Consider the following 19,622-nt stretch of genomic DNA (forward strand, 5'->3'; position numbering starts at 1 on the left):
TTGGCTGGCCGAGTGTTGGAGTTTTGGCTTGTTTTGTTTTGGAATGCAGGGTTCTTTCAGAGAGCTATAGTAGTGGTTTGGCGTGGGAGGCCAAAGTCTCATGACTAAGAGTGGAGAGGTCTTTGGCACAAAAGACCGAAATCTCTCTTCTAGCTTTAATAATCCTCCTGACTTGTTTTGAATTCATTTATACATATATGTGTTTTGTTGATATAAAAAGATTTTTTTTGACCTAGGCAGACAATTGTCTTTGAAGACTGTCAAAGGTTATGTTTGGAGTCTCTTCACGGCTGGCATTTTCTATTTCTTGATGGATTACTTTGGGCATTATGTCATCTTACACTTTCTCTTTAGAGTAAATGCAATGAAATGACTGTCAATTTAAAGTGAAAAATAAGTCGACCTTTGACACACAGTGCAGTGGATTAATGTTAGTTTTGAAACAATGAACCAATCAGACGAACCTTAGGACGGGTTGACAATTACAAATGAACCAGTAAAGCATGTGTATTATCTATTTTTAAACCAACTATTTTTAAACCATGTATGCTTGGTTTGGTTAAAAAAATGACTTGAGATGTAAAGAAATATTCTCTTAAATATTTTTATATAAATAAAAAAAACCATGCAGTGCCATGCAAAACCGTGTTGGGTTTCCCAGGAAACAAAAACGCATAAAATGCATACCTTAAATGTAATGTAAGTTACTTTGGATAAAAGCATTTGCTAAATGCATAAATGTGTTTTAATAGCATGTAAGCAGGCAGGTTCTGGATATCGGGGAGAGCAGTAGTTTTTGGCCCGTTCTTAGAGTGCAGAAAGATTCAGACAGCGCTGTACGAACATACAGCTCCAGTCTCGGCAACTTTCCCAAACTTTCCAACTCCAAGTGTCACAATCTGGTTCCATTTTACAGCTGGCCTTGAGATTGTAACAGAGCCCTCTTTCCCCCCTCCCAAACCACATATTTAATCCCTTCGCTTATGTCAAACTTAATTACGGGACCTTGTACGAAGAAATAACAAGTGTGCCTTGTAGAAGAGGGAGAGAGGAGGGGTTGAGAGGAAGATGGGGGGTGAGTAGAAGAAAAAAATGAAGGGCCAAAAGGGAAAGGCTGAAAATCTATCAGGACGAAAAATGAAGGGTAGTAGTTAACAGAAGGCCAGAAAAAAAGACACATGGATCCACAGAGGTGGATTTGTTAAAAAAAAGCTCTTGTTTAATAGCAGAAAGTGCAGCCAACGGAGCTGCAAAAATGAATAACTCTGTTTTGCTTTTCATATTATCTGGGATATTATTTATAAATCAACGGCTGTCATATTTCACTCATGCATGAAATAAAAGGAAAAGTGACAGGGAAGTTACAGCTGCCAGTATTGAGTAAAGCTGCCGCTGTTGTTCTAGAACAAATCATCTGTGATCGAGTCATGGTGAAATCATCATAATCACGTTGTTTTCATTTGCATGTTATGATCAACACAGTGCGCCGCTCAGAATTCAATTTAGAATGCTTTTGAAAATCATGTTTAATTCCTGAATTTGATTGAACGTTAAAAAAAGATGAAAGGTAACAGGAATTCTTTTAAATAACAGGATGCAAAATTTTAACTCTTAAAAATGAAGATGTTACGGGATGCCATGGAACAGACATTTTTGTCTGTAGGGTTCCATAAAAACCTTTAACATCACTCTTAAAAATAAAAGTGCTTATAAGGTTCTTCACCGTGATGCCATGGAAGAACCATTTTTGGTTCCACGAAGAACCATTCAGTCAAAGGTTCTTTAAAGAACCATCTCTTTCTTGCCTTTTTATATATTGAAGTTATTGTATACTTTTTTTGCCACAAAGATCCTGAAACAGAAAGGTTCTCCAGATATTAAAGGTTCTTCTATGGCATCGTGAAGCACCTTTATTTTTAAGAGTGATCTGAAGAACAAAAAGTTCTTTGTAGTACAAAAGTCCACATTCCAGCTGAACATCCTGCAGGTGTGGTTTATTCAAATTCATGAATTGAACAGAATTCTTTATTCACAATGCGGTCCAACCCTGGCATTAAAGTGTCAAAGGGAGTGGCAATTACACAATGTTTGTGACTGACAAAGTGACATAAATTGCCTATAGCTATATTGTGGCGTTAATGCATAACATAATACCCAAATCTTCATTACTACAGGCTACCAGATTCAATCTGGATGTGTGGGTGTGTGTAAATTTAACAGCATGTTTCAGTGTGTGCGTCTGTGTAAGTATTTACTATTCAGAAGTGAAACAGTCAAGAAGAGTGATGTTTAGTCTGTCAGTTTAAAACTATTACCTCAAATTCCAAAAATGTGAGCTAAACCCGTCTCGCGCTGACATGGAAGACAGCGCCATGAAGTGCAAGCCTTTGAAAGTCAAAATCAATTTTCGGTGGGGTAAAACAAACGCTTCATCTGAGTTCCGAGAACCGGATTTCTAACACTTCTAAAAGCACATATTCATTCAATCTTTATAAGGCAAAAACAGACTAAATGCAGTGTAAAAGTGCTTTGAAAGAGCAGGCTGCGCCAGGGAAGCAGAGGTATAGTGGGATGAAACAGTCAGCAACTCTCCTCAGAGACACAACAGAGAGGCAGACAATTACTGTCTCAAAGGAAAACTGGATAGAAGTGAAGAGTGAATTTTGCACCTTAACCCTCAGCCTTTACTTTGGACCTCGGTGGCCTGGCTAAAGGGTTCCCAGGCTGGTCAAGAAGCCCGGAGTAGGACTGAAGAAGACGAGATTCCCATGCCATGAGCGGTGGGACCGGCGCGCCACCCTGAGATATTTATATCTTGGCCTGCTTCGAAGGGCCAGGAGAGAGGGCACAATTGTTTTCCTTTCCATTCCCCTGGCCCGCTCGCCCGGCCTCACACATGGGTGGTAAATATATACTCAAAAACTGGAAGCTGTGCAGCGGAGAGAGAGGGGTCGAAAAAGAGGGAAAGAGAAATGGACAGAAAGAGAAACATAGACACAAAAAGCAAGAGAGTCAATCATAGATTAAATCGGTTGATGAGCTATGCCTTGGACCAGTTTATGTTCCCTGATGGTTTTAAAAGAATATTGTGGGTTAAAGCTTAAAAAATGCGTTGTGATGGTGCATGTGTGGGTTCGAGTCCCAGGGAACACACGTACTGATAAAAATGTATAGCTTCAATACACACAAGTTGCTTAGGATATACAGTAAAGTGTGCCAAATGTGTAAAAAGTGTGTGTAAAAATGCACTTATAAAAGAGGTCCATGGGAAAACTGTCAAAATAATAATAATAATAATAATACATTATTTTTATTAAAATTAGGGCTGTCAAACGATTAATCGTTATTAATCGCATCCAGAATAAAGGTTTGTATTTACATAATATATGTCTGTGTACTGCACATATTAATTTAGTATTTATAAAAACGTACAGATACCTGCATATATTTAAGAAAAATATAAAATATAAAAAGTAATAAACATTTGTATATCATTTAAATGATTATGAATAAATACATGTAAATATTTGTTAAATATTTATATATGTATGTGTTTATAAATACACAATTAATTAATATCATGATTAATTGCTTGACAGCCCTAATTGAGTTATTATTATTATTATTTAATTAATAATAAAAGGTAATAATAAACAATTTAATTAATAATGCTAATGCTGATAATAATAAAACAGGTCCATAGGGAAATGCATCACTGACAAGTGCATAACTATCAAAACATTTGTTGTTTGCTTATAGAGATTCAATTGTATTTAACTCAAAATGCACCATTACTACATTTTTAAAAAATTGCAGGCACAACAGCTTGACCACTGATGGGCGACCTGAGAAAATCAGTGGTCACTGAAGATAGTTTTGTTCAGGGCCAAGGCTATACCTATATATATATACAATTCCATTCGAGGTCACGTCTTGCAAAGTTTAGCTTCAACCTTAGTTTTAAAAACCCTAAACAAGCTAATCAAGGTCATCAAGATTACACGAAAATTACAGGCAGGTGTGTAAGAGCAAGTCTGGAACTAAACTCTATGGAACGTGGCTCTCCAGGAACACAACTGACGTTTTTAAAATAGTTTGTGCTAAGGCTGACAAAAAACGAAGAGTACAACTATTTGGAGAAGAAAGAAAAGTGAATATAAAATCGAATTTTTTTTATAAATGAAATGCACAAGAACGAAACGGCAAAGGCAAAGTTCTCCGTCTCAGCGACATAAAGACAGACCTTCATCCCCAGACTCAGTAAAACTCGTGTCCTAAAAGCCCCCAGCAGGCTAGATCTTACTTTGCTCAGCTCAGATCCATTTAGCTCAGTCGAAAACTCGCTCTACATGTAGCCCAGCCAAGCCCAATCCACATGGGACCCAGGTCACCTAAAGCCGAGCAGCAGAGCAGCCCGGAGCCGTGGCCCCTGGGCCCTTCTGCAACTGATGTCTGAGAGACTCTGCCTGGATCCAAACATGCCTGCCCTCCCTCTTCTCTTTCTCTCTTTCTTGTTCTCCTCCCAAGCATGGGAATTCCAGAGTGACATTATTACTATGATCAAAACAGACCCTATAAATACCAAAAGCTATGATGAATATAACAGCAATTACAAAGGCACAGATAATTAGAGCAGGAGAAGAGGGGAAAACGCACAGCGATGGAACAGCCATTGATGTGCACTGTTTTTGTGTTGGGGATGGTCCTTTCTAAGAGCGTATCCGAACCTATGAGAAATTAGGGTTGTAGAGGAAACTTTGCTGACAGTACGTCTCTCAATCAGGGCCTAGGGGAGTGTATGCTCTCTCGCTCAAACTCTCTCTCCTGTCTATGTTCTCGCATCTTAAAAGAGGAGAAAAGGATCAAGACTGCATCTGCTTTTGTAATGATCACTAAGCCAACAAACAATTAATGGCTTTCCTTCACAGATGTTCCTACAGAAAAAAAGAAGTAACGGCAGAGGCCAGGAGTCCGTCCCAACGGAGACTCAGTGAACTTACAGCTGCCTCTCCTACTCTTTACTTTTTTTGCTTAAACCATTTCTGCAACCCCCCAACTCTCTTTCTTGCTCATTTGTTATTTCCTTATTCGCTCTCTCTTGCTATACGTCTCTTTCTTTCGTTGTTTTTTTTCAATCATTCTCTTTCTCACTTTCTCTTTTTTTCTCGCTCTGTCATTCTCTCTCTTCCTGTCTGCGTGTCTAGCTCACTCTCATTCTTGCTTTCTTTAAACTCTCTCACTCATTGCGTCACCAGGATTGCAGAGCCCTGGCATCTGTTTTTTTATGCTTGTGGGAAAATAGTAGCTCATGTTTCCTAAGATGCTTCTCACATTCCTCACCCTGTCTCCAGATCACACGGGCCCAATGAGTGGGCCGCACCAGGAGCACAAACACAGCAGCCTGACAATGTATGGAGCTTTTTCTAGCAGACAGAGAACAGATACCAAACTGTTTTTTTGAGCGCGAGTTTGTTTTCTAAGGTTGTCAAGGTGACATCTAGCACTTTCTACAAACAATTACATCCACGTGGTGACTTTAGGCCAACAGGTTTTGTAATACTCATTTTTTATATGCATGTGTATACACAGTATTTATTCAAGTAAAACCTTAAAGTTTATGATTTTACATCTTTAAAGCATAAGAGAAAAGCAAAAAAAGCGTAAAATCTACTTTAGTGCCAGGGGTCAATCAATTATCTTTCATTGCAACATACCAAACCATTTTATGACTCTTATGTAACAACTATCAAGGTCAAAAAGATCAACATCAAAGTACAAAAATTAATTATTAAGAATAAAACTATAAATTTGGGCGCAGCGACACTTTCTAATAATGCATTTGCTGGATATCATCGACTGTGTTCTGAATATAACCCATTGCAGGCCCCCGATGCATGAATTATTAAACCATATTAAACAACCTTACTCAAGGACACGATGGTAATACCTCACGGTTCGTCCCCTGCAACAGCCTTCCATCAACATCCCTCATATGTCGAGCGGCCTGTGAATATAAAGTCCAGGTACCACCCTCATTAACCCAACTAATTCTAACTAACTAAATCACACATCATCTCCATTTTTGCAAAACCAAGCGAGAGTTATATCCCGAGCTTAGCTCGCTCAAAATTCTGTGCCTTACAAGACGCCTTGGCTCTAAATCTTTAATGGCTTTGGGTCGAGTAGGGCCAATTATAGTGCAGCTGTAGTCTTTGGGGTCTTTGGACAGAAGTGGTGAGGGCGGGCATCGAGCTTCTCACACCGATGCAGGATGTGAGAGGGAATAGTCATCAATTAGCGCCAATAAATCTTAAATTTGCTAATGACTGCTGGGTCCATGTCTGGCGGTCTTACTGGTGTCTGGTGGGAGCACGGGGGGTACGGACTACGTGAACATCCCTGGACGTCACAGACTAGCCCGAGGCGATATGCTAAGTCCTCCACATATCACACATACTCTCATTTACCCCCTGTCATTACACCAATTGAGACAGGGATTCGGGCCGCATTGAGATTCAATGCATATCCATTCCACGCCACAACCATCCCCACAAGAAACATTATTTCATTTAATATATTATGCATTCAGCATGAAAAACTCAGCGAGCCAGAGTGGCATGTGTTAATGTGTGTGTGGGAGAAAACCTGAATTTCCCTCTCAGGTCCGGTGAGTTGGCAAGCGTGTGGCTACATTATGTTTGGGGGTTGAAATATTTAACATTAGGAATACATACAGAGATTTCTTGGAGTGTTACACATGTGATCTTGTTTGGAAATCAGTGCAAATGGTGAGGTGAATTACACTAGTTTTGTCAGGGTTATGTGATCGAGCACTTTTTTTAAAGAAAGTTGGCCACACTTTAAAATGAATGAATTGAATTGCATTAGGAAACAAAATATCAAGCCCAGTGGCATTTTTAGAAAAAAATAAACACACTTATCAAGCCAAGCATGTCACAAAATGTTTGCCACTTTCAAAAAAAATAAAAAAAATAAACAGATCATCAATGGACAAAACATAGTGAACATTAACATTAATTGTATTATATAATACACACGAGTAACAATAATCACACAAATAATTAAGAAAAGTGAAGAGGTCACATGGTTTGAATTTATGAAATTTAATTAAATTCATACAATTAAAATGTGGCTCAAACAGTGTCTCACCCAAAAATGAACTATGTTGGTGTGGCGAGGGGGCGTGGTCCAGCGAAGTCTGGAGAGAAAGGGACGGGAAACCGGCGGGAAATAAGTAGGTCTAAGGATGATCATAAACACCTGTCTCTTGTTTCAGTGATTGGCGAGAAGAGAATAAAATCCAACACAAGCGGAGGACAAGGGGAGAGAGAAGCACGGCTATACAGGGCGAGAGACCGAGAGAGCTGGAGCGAGAGAAACGCAGGCTGTACAGAGAGTACGAGCGATTGTGCCAGGAGGCCACTTTAAATATTATTTCCTTTTGCTTTGTGTTTTATTTTGAGTTAATAAACCTTACCAGCTACGCCGACCCTGTCTCCTTCCTTCCATTATCTCGAACGTATTACAGTTGGTAACCGAACAAAGGCGGTACCCATCGACTTGCATTGGTTTTGTGTCCATACAATGGAAGTGAATCGGTAGCGCAGTTGTTTGGTTACCAACATTCTTCAAAATATCTTTTGTGTTCTGCAGAAGAAGAAAAACCCATACTGGTTTGAAATGACAAGAGGGTGAGAGTAAATGATAACGGAATTTTAATTTTTGGGTGAACTATAACTTTAGGCATAAAACAATGACAGGACTGTGCCAATTTGACTAGACGTTTCAGCATCTACGTATATGATTCTGTGTTTGTACCTGTGTGTGAATGACTGCAAGTTTGTGTCTTCATGACCACTGATGTGTCCGCCTAGCAAGGCCCTGGTCCTCGACAGCAACGGCCCGGAAGCACACACAACAGCATCCAGTGCCCTCAGAAAGCTTTGCTCCAGATGTCAACTGAACATTTTTTTTGTTTGTTCATGTGTCCTGCTTTATGAACCCTTCCTCAGAGAGTCTTCCGCTTTCCGCTAGAGTTTTCAAGTGGCTCAATTAGAGCACAAGACAGCCCTTGTCTCAACCAAACTGGAATCAATTTGGAAAAGAAACCATTTCACCTCAGATTAAGCTATTCGCTGTCTGTTCTGTAGCATGCTGACCTTTGCTAGGCTCTAGACTTGTTCTGTGGGGACCGGCTGACCAGATGATGTGCTGCATTAATGAAAGGCCCTGATGTCAAACTTCTGGAGCGACGTGAGTAACTTATGCTTGACCCCGTAGCCACAGATCAGACGTCTTTCAGTTTCGGAAAACGCTGCCCTATACCTCTCATCACTGTTGTATTCAACATCCCCAAAATTTATTTTTACAGATGAAAAACGCATCTGTACTTTTCTGTTGTAAATGATATCGATTTGCTCATGCCCCTATTAACCTTTTTCTCACACACACACAGTTTGAATTTTGGAGTCCAGCCACAGACAGCGTTTTTTTCATATGTACTGAAAATTATTTGATTTGTTTCTGCCTGGTAATAGCGCATCATCTATAATTAGTGCATAATCTGCATAAAACTGTCTGTTCACATACTGCGATTGCTCAATTTCCACGGTTTACATTCTTAAAAATAAAGGTGCTTAAAAGGTTCTTCACCGTGATGCCACGGAAGAACCACGCTTGAGTCATTCAGTCAATGGTTCTTTAAAGAACCGTCTCTTTCTTACCTTTTTATAATCTGAAGAACACTTTTCGCAACAAAGACCCTTTTGTGAAACAGAAAGGTTCTTCGGATGTTAAAGGTTCTTTATAAAAAAGGTTTTTCCATGGCATTGTGAAGCGCCTTTACTTTTAAGAGCAGGATCTACTACACATACTTACATACACTTCATACACACTTCAAGCATCTACACATACCTGCAAGTGTACTTAGTGTAATTAAATCAAGTATATTTTAGTGCGCTAATTGTTTTTTACCTGCACACAAATCACACAGGCCAACATATTGTACAGTATGTGTTATATTGTAAACTTATATAATCTATTATTTTGTTCCGCGATAGAGCATCAGTATATCTTTGTTTGCTGTAGAGCCTCACATCAAGCATTTCGACGTACAAATTCGCTATTGACATCTGTATATGACAAATAAACTTGAACAAGACCCCACCAACACCACGAGCAGTAACTCCTCACAGTCTTGTCCAGTAGACACCGACACAGCTAATAGACACGCCGGCCAGCGAAGAGGCACCTCTACGTGTTAAGCTGCATCCTCTGGCCTTTTATACACACTTGTTTGGTTGCGCAAGGAATGCGCTCCTGCCTGACCCCAGGGCACTCATCCAATCAGCTCGCTGTCTCCTGAAAGGGCTTCCATAATAGTGACATTTTTCCACCTTGTCAATAAGTGGAGAAAGCCACCCTCCACACGCTACTTGACCATTTAACTTCATCTTGAAAAGGTCCTTTCTTTCTTCCACCTTCTATTTCTCGTTGAAATCGATAAAAGTGGAGCGAGGAAGGCAGATCCAGAACCCACATTAAGCAGAGAGCAAGTAAGAAAAGTAGAAGAACAGAGATGTGGCCTCCATTGGCATTCATACAGCACAGTCTACAAAAAATAATCATCATCTTTACTTACTATTCCGAACACCCCGAGGATACATTTACTGTACACCCACAAACATATAGAATTACGATTTAATGTGCATGTGAATTTATATATGCAAACGGTCAAAAGATTAGGGTCACTTACCCTTTCATTATTATTTCTTCCAAGATTCTGAAACAATCGGAAACTGAAAATGCTCTTGCAGAGTTTCAAACAAAAATGACAAATATAGTTCTTCTGAATCAGAGTTTTGAATATGAACTCAAGCATTTCTCACATAAGTCTTCCAAGACCAAATGATCTGAGCTATTAGCTCATTCATTTCTGTTTTTATGGCGAAACATTGACATTTAACCAAACATTGACATTTAATCAAACATTGACATTTAAGTAAATCCAAACAGTTGTCCTGAGCTCTAAAATCTGAGCAATAATATCGTTAATGTGTCAATAACAGTGTGGAAAAAACCAGGCAAAAAAGGCGGAGCGATTTAAAAAGATTGAAAGAGAGTGAGAAAGATAAAAAGACAGAAATCTACATCTCTGAATCATTAAAGAGATATCTACACACAGACACGCGTCCCTGTTTGAGTTTCCTTTATTTCCCTGCTAATGATATACACTTGGTCATTACTCATTTGCCAGCTGCGTTCACACCTCATCACTCGAGCGCGATGATTGACAATAATGGCGGTAGAGTGAGAAAAAAATGTCTTGCGAGGAGGGATGAGCGCGATAGGATTCGCGAGCACACGCGGACGCTAGGATGAGCATGGTGCTTTGTTTGGTTCCACTTGCTGAGCCGAAATTGATTTCTGTGTGAGACGCACACACCCCGAGTCCCTCCGCATTCTGATGGAATAAATAAAGCTGCCTCTTATGCACGGCGAGGGGAGGGCTGGCATATGAAAAAGTACAGCGATAGCAGGTAGAAAATAATGAAGAGAACAGAAAAATCAAAACCAAAGGAAGTGATAAAAAACTGAGATGTTACAAAGGTGAAGGAAGACACAAAATTGGATATAGGATGAAACATTTATCTTAGCACTTGAGGGGTCACGCTCACACGATGCATTCTGGTGTCCATCTGTGTTTAATTGTTGGTCTGTGTTAATGTACTAAATGGACGTCTGGTTATCTACATCGTGACATATCATGCACTGAAAGCAAGATGCTGTGTCAGGGTAAAAAGTTTACTTTTTAAAGCAGGTACCCCTGAATTACAAACGCTGAGCTTTGGTTTTGAATGCATGAACGCACCCTGTGAACCAAGCACACATGCCCATGCTAGCTCTTTACCCATGCTATACACTATCCATTGGATTAGCATTATAAAGCAGACCTGACTCTGAGACCACTACGCTGAAACCTCATCTTGCTCCAATTATTTGTGAGATAAGTAGCTTGCATGGTTCATTTAAAATCTGGTTAAATTAAACAGGCTCCCTGAAAGGGTTGACCTTAGTGACTTTGCCCAAGGCTATCAAACACCCAGTGGTTTGAGGCTAATGCCAGATAAGCATGACAGGAAACAATAATTTTTTTTACCAATCATGTGAGAAATACAAAATAGGATAATGCTCATTTTAAATGCATTCTAAATAATTATGTTTACTGAAAAAGCATATGCAGGAGAAAACATACACAGAGACAGAGATGCAGTGTGCAACAGTACACGTATAGCGTGGAGGACACGATTCCGCAGTGTCATATATATACCACGAAAGGTTAATTTACATCATGGGAACTTTAAGACCGACTTAGAATTCTTATCTTTCATAACGTGCATAACACCATAATGCAGATTATGCAGATTAAAGTGTTTACCACACTGTCATGAGACCCAATGTACATGCTCAAAAGCCACTCCTGTGCATACCCACAGAAAACAGGCTGTGCACTGATTGACATCAATGCATTTTCGTTTTCACAAAATGCAAAACGTACTTATTGTTTTTAACAGACATCATTTTGGTTTGGCAACAACCATCTAGTTAAAGAGTGGATACAGTAGTTCACCCAAAATTTAAAATCCTGTCATCATTTATTACCCCTTATTTGGTTGAAAACCTGCATATGATTCTTGCTTCTGTGGAACACAAAAGAAGATATTTTAAAGAACGCAAGTAACCAAACAATGGTGGCCCGCATTGACTTCTATTGTATGGACACAAAACCGCAATGGGTGCCACAGTTGTTTGGTTACCAACATTCTTTGAAATAGCTTCTTTTGTGTTCTGCAAATAAAAGAAAGCCATACAGTTTCGAAATAACATGAGGTTGAGTAAATGATGAAAGACTTTCCCTACTATCCCTTTAAGGCCGTACAGTACATCAAAACCAGATGTTAAGTATTAAAGAATCCTTTTTAAAAACTGCATCTTTGCATCACATAATTCTCTAAATCAAAATGTTCAGATTCCCGCTCCTGTAAAACGCAAACATTGTAAAGTTTGAATAAGCCATCCAGGTGCATGCCTTCCTTTCATCTAAAAACGGTTGCATTGCATTTGGTCTTCTTTCTAAACTTGCTAAGCTTAACTAGAAACACTTCCCCATAAGTTGTACCAATTAGATGTAGACTCTAAAACTAAATATTATGAAAGCTAAAGCTAAAAGAATTAGCCAGCCACAATGCAGCAGTTTTTTTTTTTACTTTAGCTAAACTTTTTTTATTGACACTGTGATGGTGTGCTGGTTGTTGTAACTAGATGTCGCGTTGGAAAAGTAAGGACACGTTTAAAAGGACAACAGTAGTGCTCTGTGTGTCTATTTGTCTGAGATCTCCCAGCACAAGCTCACTCGGGAGCAGAGATATCAGTGGGCACATGATATAAAAACGCTGATATGACACTAGGAGCGGGGTCCCAGGAGCTATCCAGACAGCTAGGGATATACAGAAGGGTCCAGAGGGTATTCCGTGCCATAGAGAAGCAGAGAGGAACTTCCTAAGCAGGTGGGCTGACAGTACGTGTGTGTCTGACGTGTGGAATTGAACAAGAGCAGGAGGGAAGGCAGTACATGACATGGGCTCATTAAGAGCCTGGCACTGCCTGCCGCCTGCTAATTTATGCAAATGAAGGTCTCAGACTCATGGGAGACGGAACAATGGGGGTGGGCGCTGTCACAGTTTGTCTGCCAGCCAACGGTGCGCCGTTGAAACGGCGAACTCGGAAGTTAGCTGAACACAGCAGAAACCACGGAGAACGCCGGGACGACGTACCCCGTTAGCAGCCTGGCAATATGGGTGGAGAAGCAACCAATCAGGGGCGCCCTGCCTCCTCTACCCTGGCCGAATGGCATCGCCCGTGCGGCCCTCCCCTTCTCGGCGCTCCTCCCCACCCCGTTGCTCCAGCTACCCAGGATGATTTTATAAACATTTTGCCAGCCGATCAATAGCCGTATTGATCAGGCATTGTGAGAGTGATCCGTCTAAAACCCCCAGCAGCCTGGAGCTCTGAGAGAGGGAGGAGCGAGGGAGAGAGAGAGGCTGTAGAAAGGACAGGGAAAGAAAGAGAGAGAGAGAGGAAAGAGAGAGAGAGGCTGCAGAGAGGTAGAGGAGAGAGCAGAGGAGATCTCAGTGCTGAAGGTAAAGCAGTGTGGTGTGGACGTGGAGAAGCAAGCAGGAGCGGCCATTGGGAGCGCGTTAAAACACGTCGTAATCGCTTTCTCGTTAAGCGGCGGAAGGGAGGGGTGACTAATGAGTCTCGCCGTAAGTATACAAAATAATTTACGGAGAGAGAGAGAGTGGGCGAGAGAGGTAACGTACGAAGGAAAACATGCGCGGGTTCGGCCTGGTGAGCAAATGAGCGTATGCGTGCGCGGGGGGAGGTGTAGGTGTGTAATCGCTGTGGGAGATGCAAAACGATTAATTCTGATTGCTTTGTAAATTTAATTATCATTTATTCTCTCCAGGAAAAAGCGGACGGAGATGGAGTCGCGTGCCGTAAAATTCAAGACGACTTCTCGCTCGCGAGGAGGCCTACTAAATACTACAACGATCGGTTTCAAAGGGAATTCGTAATGCAAAACATCGCATGAAGAACGGGTCCAATATATTTGATTCCCTCAAGGATAAATGCAGGCCATCTGAATCACCATTAAAGGAATTTTGGTGCCTAAACCCCAACTAACTACCAATGGAAAATGGGATATTAATTTCCAATCATTGGACGTGTATGAGTTCCTCCCTTTTTGGTGGTGCCGTTTTCTACTGAGTGGATATTTTTGAGCTTGAGCACAGTTAGGAAAACATTTTCAAGGTTTGGATAACAAATAGAGGAGGTGCTGGTCTGAAATGTGGAGAACAATGGATGTGGAAAGAAGCAAAGGCTGTTTGAAGATCAGGCCTGTCTTGCCACTCACGGTCACATGACCGAGTAGGGGATCAGGCACAAGAGCCCATGGGAGGCCTGTATTGATTCAGACCAAAGTGTATTTCTCTACACTATGGTTTGCGCTCGGGGCTGATTGAGGATCAGGCCTGGTCTATAGGCCATAATGAAGAGAAATACATTGCCATAATGCAAGAGGCTGAAGTGCTGATCAACAGATCCACGACCAAGGGAATTTCTATGGAATACTACTGTGCATTGGAAATGTACATTTTACAACACACACGATCAATGGGTGCGCCTCCGTCATGACGTCACGCTGCCAGTTCTGCACTTGGTCTTGCATCTAAAGCATGCACCTACTAAAAGAGACACCTGTGATATTAAAGCCAACTATAATATAGAGTAACTAGTTCGTGCAATACACAAGTGGTTAAACAGACAGGTTGCCGATTATTATTAGTGTGATTCCTTTAGCAGGTGCAACAAGGAAGTGAAACGTGCTGTTCAGATTGAACGTCACCAGTCACCTGCACTGATGTAGGCAGCTAGATCTGCAAAGCCTGAGGTTCGTTATTTAATCATGGATAGTTTAGGTAAAAAGATGCTCATTTTGATTAAAACACGAGTTCTATTTTTCAATAAAGAAAAAAAAGAGTAAAAATGGCAAAAATAAAAACTGAACGGCCTTACAATAAATCACCTGTGAAATGTTCTTCTTTCACGAGGAGAACTAGAACACAATGCTTGTTATCCCTATAAACGGAGCACGAAATAAAAAAGAAAGCATTAATTGGTCAGAAAACCTGAACAAGTCAATAAATTACAGCAATTAGTAAAAACACAAAGGAGGCGACTCCCTTGAGACCGCGATGCAGAAAAGCTATAAAAAGCAAGGGATCATTAGCAATCTGCGCTAATGCCACAATCGGTAGAGGAAAACAACTAATAAATGAGGGAATTAAAACAAGAATAAGGGAAATAGGTGCAACGGAAAAAAAAAACAGAAAAGGGAAAATCATTTATTACCTGAGGCTAGTGTTTCAACACACTATCAAAAGGACCCAGCCATATGTGTATACCTGTGATGGAGAGTGTGTGTGTGTGAGAGAGTGAATAAAATGATCAATAAGAGCCCGTGGCAGTGTGTTTCTGCGCATGTGTGTTTTCGGTATGTTAGCACTACATAATGACTGGATTACAGAGAGATTCCTTTGCAATGTGTGTAAATCCTGCTGAGGAAGCGTTTGCCACAGGCCTGTCTGCTTGCTCCAGACAGACAGTCTGCGGTCCACCTGTGTGAGTGTCTGTGTGTGTTAAGCCTGTACCAGCTGTAATGATTTAGATTCACATGTTTGCTCATCACACAATTTCTGGCTGTGAGAGATAGTCTGTTCTACTGTAAACACAGTGGAAAGTTGGATGCGAGTCGAGATGGGAATGGTGAGGGATTTAACGATTTAGGTTTGGATTTGAATGGTTCTTTGATGATTCATTTAGAACTATAAGAAATGCAGGCAAAGTTGCATGGCCTTAAGAAGTCTGTTGCTGAATGATGAGAATGACAGATTACATACAGTATAATACAATTGTATATACGCAAAATGTTTATACAGGCGTTTTAATGTGCAATCCAACCAAAACAATCACGCATCATTTATTCATGCATCTATTCATTTCTTTTAAATACCACCTGCATGTACCAACAAATTATAATATAACCAATCAGAAACTAATTTAGCGCTCTTTAAATGCAACATAAAATGGTTCTCTGTTCATTTCGACTAAAACAATGGAATTTATTGGTAACTGCTTAGCAGGTGTTTCTAAGCCATTATAAAAAGGGGTCATTTTGGGAATCATGAAAAGTCCTAAAAATCATTTGGTTCTGTAGATTTTAACAAACAGACTAAGTTCTCAACAGTTCCCATCCCTGCATGCATGGGTTTGACATCCACTGCGTTTGTCTACCAAGACTGTGTCTGAATGGATCTGGTTTTGATTTGACATGCAACTGAGCGAAGTTGTGATGTGAAGCTGTCACTCTTGTCCTGTGTGTGGTCTAAGTGGGTGTAAAGACTCATGTTAGCCTCATTCACTCAGGTGCTGCTGGGAAATCTGTGTGAGAGCGGGAGTACGTACCGGCAGGCCACCGGAGATCCAACGGTGTGCACCGTTCAAACACAGACTCCCATCACAGAGCAGATCCAAACCTAGAACACAGATCCAAAAACACACAAAGAAACACAAAGAAAGATGTGTGAGAAGCAACCGAGAGATGCTTTGGGATAGTATCGTGTGCATTTAAAAGTGTGTGTGAAGAATGTTCATATGCTATCTTCCCACTGGTCATGTGGAAAGTTTTGGAGTGACAATCGGATTTAAATACTGGAGTGACAGCACTTAAAGGGATAGTTCACACCAAAATGAAAATTTCTTCATTATTTACTCTCCCTCGAGTCATTTTAAATCTTTGTGACTTTTTTCTGGGAAGCACACACTCAACGCTGGCCTCATTGACTACCATTCTATTGATACAAAACTACTGAGACATTTCTTAAAGGGATAGTTCACCCAAAAATAAAAATTCTGTCATCATTTACTCACCCTCAGGTTGTTCCAAACCTGAATACATTTCTGAAAAAAAGTAAGATATTTGCAAAAATGTCAGTAACCAAACCGATCTCATCCCCCATTTACTGTCGTAGCAGGGAAAATAAATCCTATGAGAGTCAATAGGGGATGAGAACTGTTCGGTTACTGACGTTCTTACAAATATTTCACTTTGTGTACAGGTTTGGAACAAACTGAGGGTGATTAAATGACGCAATTTATTTTGCGTTTTAAAGAAAAAAGTCAAACGGTATACAGGATTTGTTGACAGAATGTTTCATTTTGGGTGAATTACCCCTTTTAATGAACCTTCTCTGTGTGTACAGAATACCGGAGTATAACTGATACAGTGATAGCCATGCTTTGTCCATAGCAATGTTTTGGTGTACTTACGACGGAGAGAGAGGCAAACTGGTGTCAACATTCGGAAAACACACACGCTGTTTTTCATGCGATTTGCTTGCACTACACTTGGACAAAAGTGCACCTCAGATGCACTTTTAAATGTGCCATTAACAGCTACTCATTCATTCGGATTCTGCTGTCACATCACAGATTTAACGTAAACAGTATTAAGGACTCAAATGCTCCAGCATCTACTCGGTCACTGAGAGACGCATTTTCTGCACAAGCACGCCGTGCAACCATTCAGCCCAGACTCGGTCTAATTGTGCTATTACTAATTCATGCTTATTAATGCAGTGATGTGTGAAGGTGGCAGAGACAGATTGCCGCTGTTTCCGCCGTTCTTGTTTGTGTACTGGGAATCATGGGAATTTTCTAACACGCAGACGTATGTACACATTCACCCGCACATGCACAAACACAGCTTGACGGCTTGTTGATGATGCCAGGTTACATGAGTTTCCCACCACCGCAATACAGGGTTGGAGGAGGGGCCGCGTGCCTATTGTTGGCCCTGTGCCAAGGCCCTCAATTCCCAGAGCCTCTCGTCCCCTCGTGCCCTTAGGCATCTGTTGTAGTTATTGTTTTCACTGGTGCGCAATTAGCAACACACATTTATTTAGCCGTGCTCTAATGCTCCATAATTAGCTTCAGGCCCCAAACAAGCACCGCCTCTCGCTTCGCCAACATGCGCCGTGGCGTGATTCAGCACGGGCGACGACGGTACGCGGGAGGAAAAGGTTTAAGAGAAAGAGAGAGAGAATTACTGGAGTTGCCAGCTTGTGTGTTGGCTCAGCACTTCTTAAGAGCTCTTTAGGGGCCTGTTGGCTGAGCAGTGCATGCGTACGGGGAGGAAAGGGCAAACTCGGAGAGGTTACACTTTTATAGAATGCTTTGTGGAAAAACACCCCTGACACACACCTCAGCACTGCAGCCCTGTTTGTCATAGGACCCAAGGGGCCGCGCTGGCCCTCTGACATGACTGTGAGCAATGACCTTCCAGGGCAGCAGTTTAAAAGAGTACAGCATCTCCACCTCCTGTCCCGTGCTGCTCTCTGGGAAATGGAGTCTTTAGCTCACGCTCAAAGGCGGTGTGTGTTGGCTGACATGCAGATCGGAGAGCGGAGAGAAATGTCAAAGGCATAATTCTGACACGAACAACGCCACTTATTTTGCCCGGAATAAATCATATCAAACCGTGCCATTAGGTTCGAAAACCTTTGCAAATAATTCCCATTAGACTGTGCTACGAATTCCTATTTTAATTAGCCAGAAATTGGCATTAGTTTTGCCAATAATTGACATTAAATTTTGCCGTTATATGTTTGCCATTTATTGCCATTAGTGGCGACAAAAACATTTAATTCACAGCATGCACTCAAACAAACAGTTCCACACAAAATAAATGGCATTCGTTTTGGCTGTAGTTTCATACAAAAATACCAATCAATGCATGGCACCGTCACGTGCCTCCATTTTCCAGAGGCTGCTGGCTCATATGTGTATATGAATATTGTTTATGGGACGAAGGTCAAAAGCAAGTTCAAGTCAATGCGCATATTACATACATATTCATGCGCTGGATATATCAATCTTTTTCAGCTGAGGCTGGTGGGAGGAGCCGGCTGATGAGGTCAAAAGGGACACAGACCCATGAATAACAGAAACACACTCAGCTCAGCTGCATCGTTTCTGCATGCACTCCTCACAGAATAAATAAGTAAACTCATACAAATCCAAAACACTGCTCGTAAAATTGAATTTAGTAAACCCGTTCAAACCGTGAGCTATTTTCTTATCCGCCGCCCTCACGAGACAATATTCTGGAATCAAATTAAAAGCGTTTGCGTCGCCTCCTTTTTTATCAAGAGCAAAGGGGTCCACGTCCCCAGAAATCACGTCTACCGAAACTGACCTCTGACCCGTTTCATTTTGCTATGACTGCCATTATCCAGCAGAAAATTAGAAATGTCATGCTGTTGTCTGGTCCCGCGGCGGGGGCGTGGCTATAAAAAGATAAATGCACAGGCTACAATAGAGCAGCGACCGGACTCCGTCTTATTCTTAGTTTTGGTTTACTTGGGGCTCATACTCTTAGTGTTGGTTTTATCACATTTTCATGTGTTTATGTATGTTTAGCTAGGCATAATATCTGGGATTTGGCTATGCTTAACTGCAAAACATGGTGTCCTTGGGTTTTTACCAAAATAAACAATTCCAACAAATTCTTATTCAGTAAGCCAAAGTACACAGGTTGAAGCATTATAATGTTTTAGACATTCAAATAACAAGGAGGAAGGAAGAAAAGGAGATGTCTCCGGTCTCCCTGGACAACCAGGGTTATGCCGTCTTTTTCTAGTAAACACGAACAGAAGAAGGACAAAGCGTCTGTTCGTAACAAAGCCATTACATGTCAATGAGTGAAAAGGTGACATGATTCCACGCAGCCTCTCTGCATGAAAGCACTCACAACACACCCATAAATATGCAGACGGACGTAATGTCCTTCTCTTTCCTCGATGTAGACTTCCGAACACAACTGCATCAGTGCACACGTTGAATCAAAATACGATACATAAATGCATTTTTAGCCCTTTGAAACAACGTGGTATCAGAATTCCCGTCTCACATATGTTTAC

The 19,622-nt window shown here is 41.0% G+C and overlaps 1 protein-coding gene across 1 annotated transcript in view; it reads right to left on the reverse strand.

The window, feature by feature from the left end:
- zfhx3b (zinc finger homeobox 3b) overlaps positions 1 to 19,622 on the reverse strand; it is a 224,376-nt gene that overhangs the window by 169,699 nt on the left and 35,055 nt on the right. The window contains exon 3 of the mRNA XM_057347034.1: positions 16,108 to 16,178. The gene's annotated coding sequence lies outside the window, so the exon portion shown is untranslated. The remainder of the gene's footprint in view (positions 1 to 16,107; positions 16,179 to 19,622) is intronic.

The sequence above is a fragment of the Triplophysa rosa genome, linkage group LG1, assembly GCF_024868665.1.
Source record: "Triplophysa rosa linkage group LG1, Trosa_1v2, whole genome shotgun sequence".
Taxonomy (NCBI): Eukaryota; Metazoa; Chordata; class Actinopteri; order Cypriniformes; family Nemacheilidae; genus Triplophysa; species Triplophysa rosa.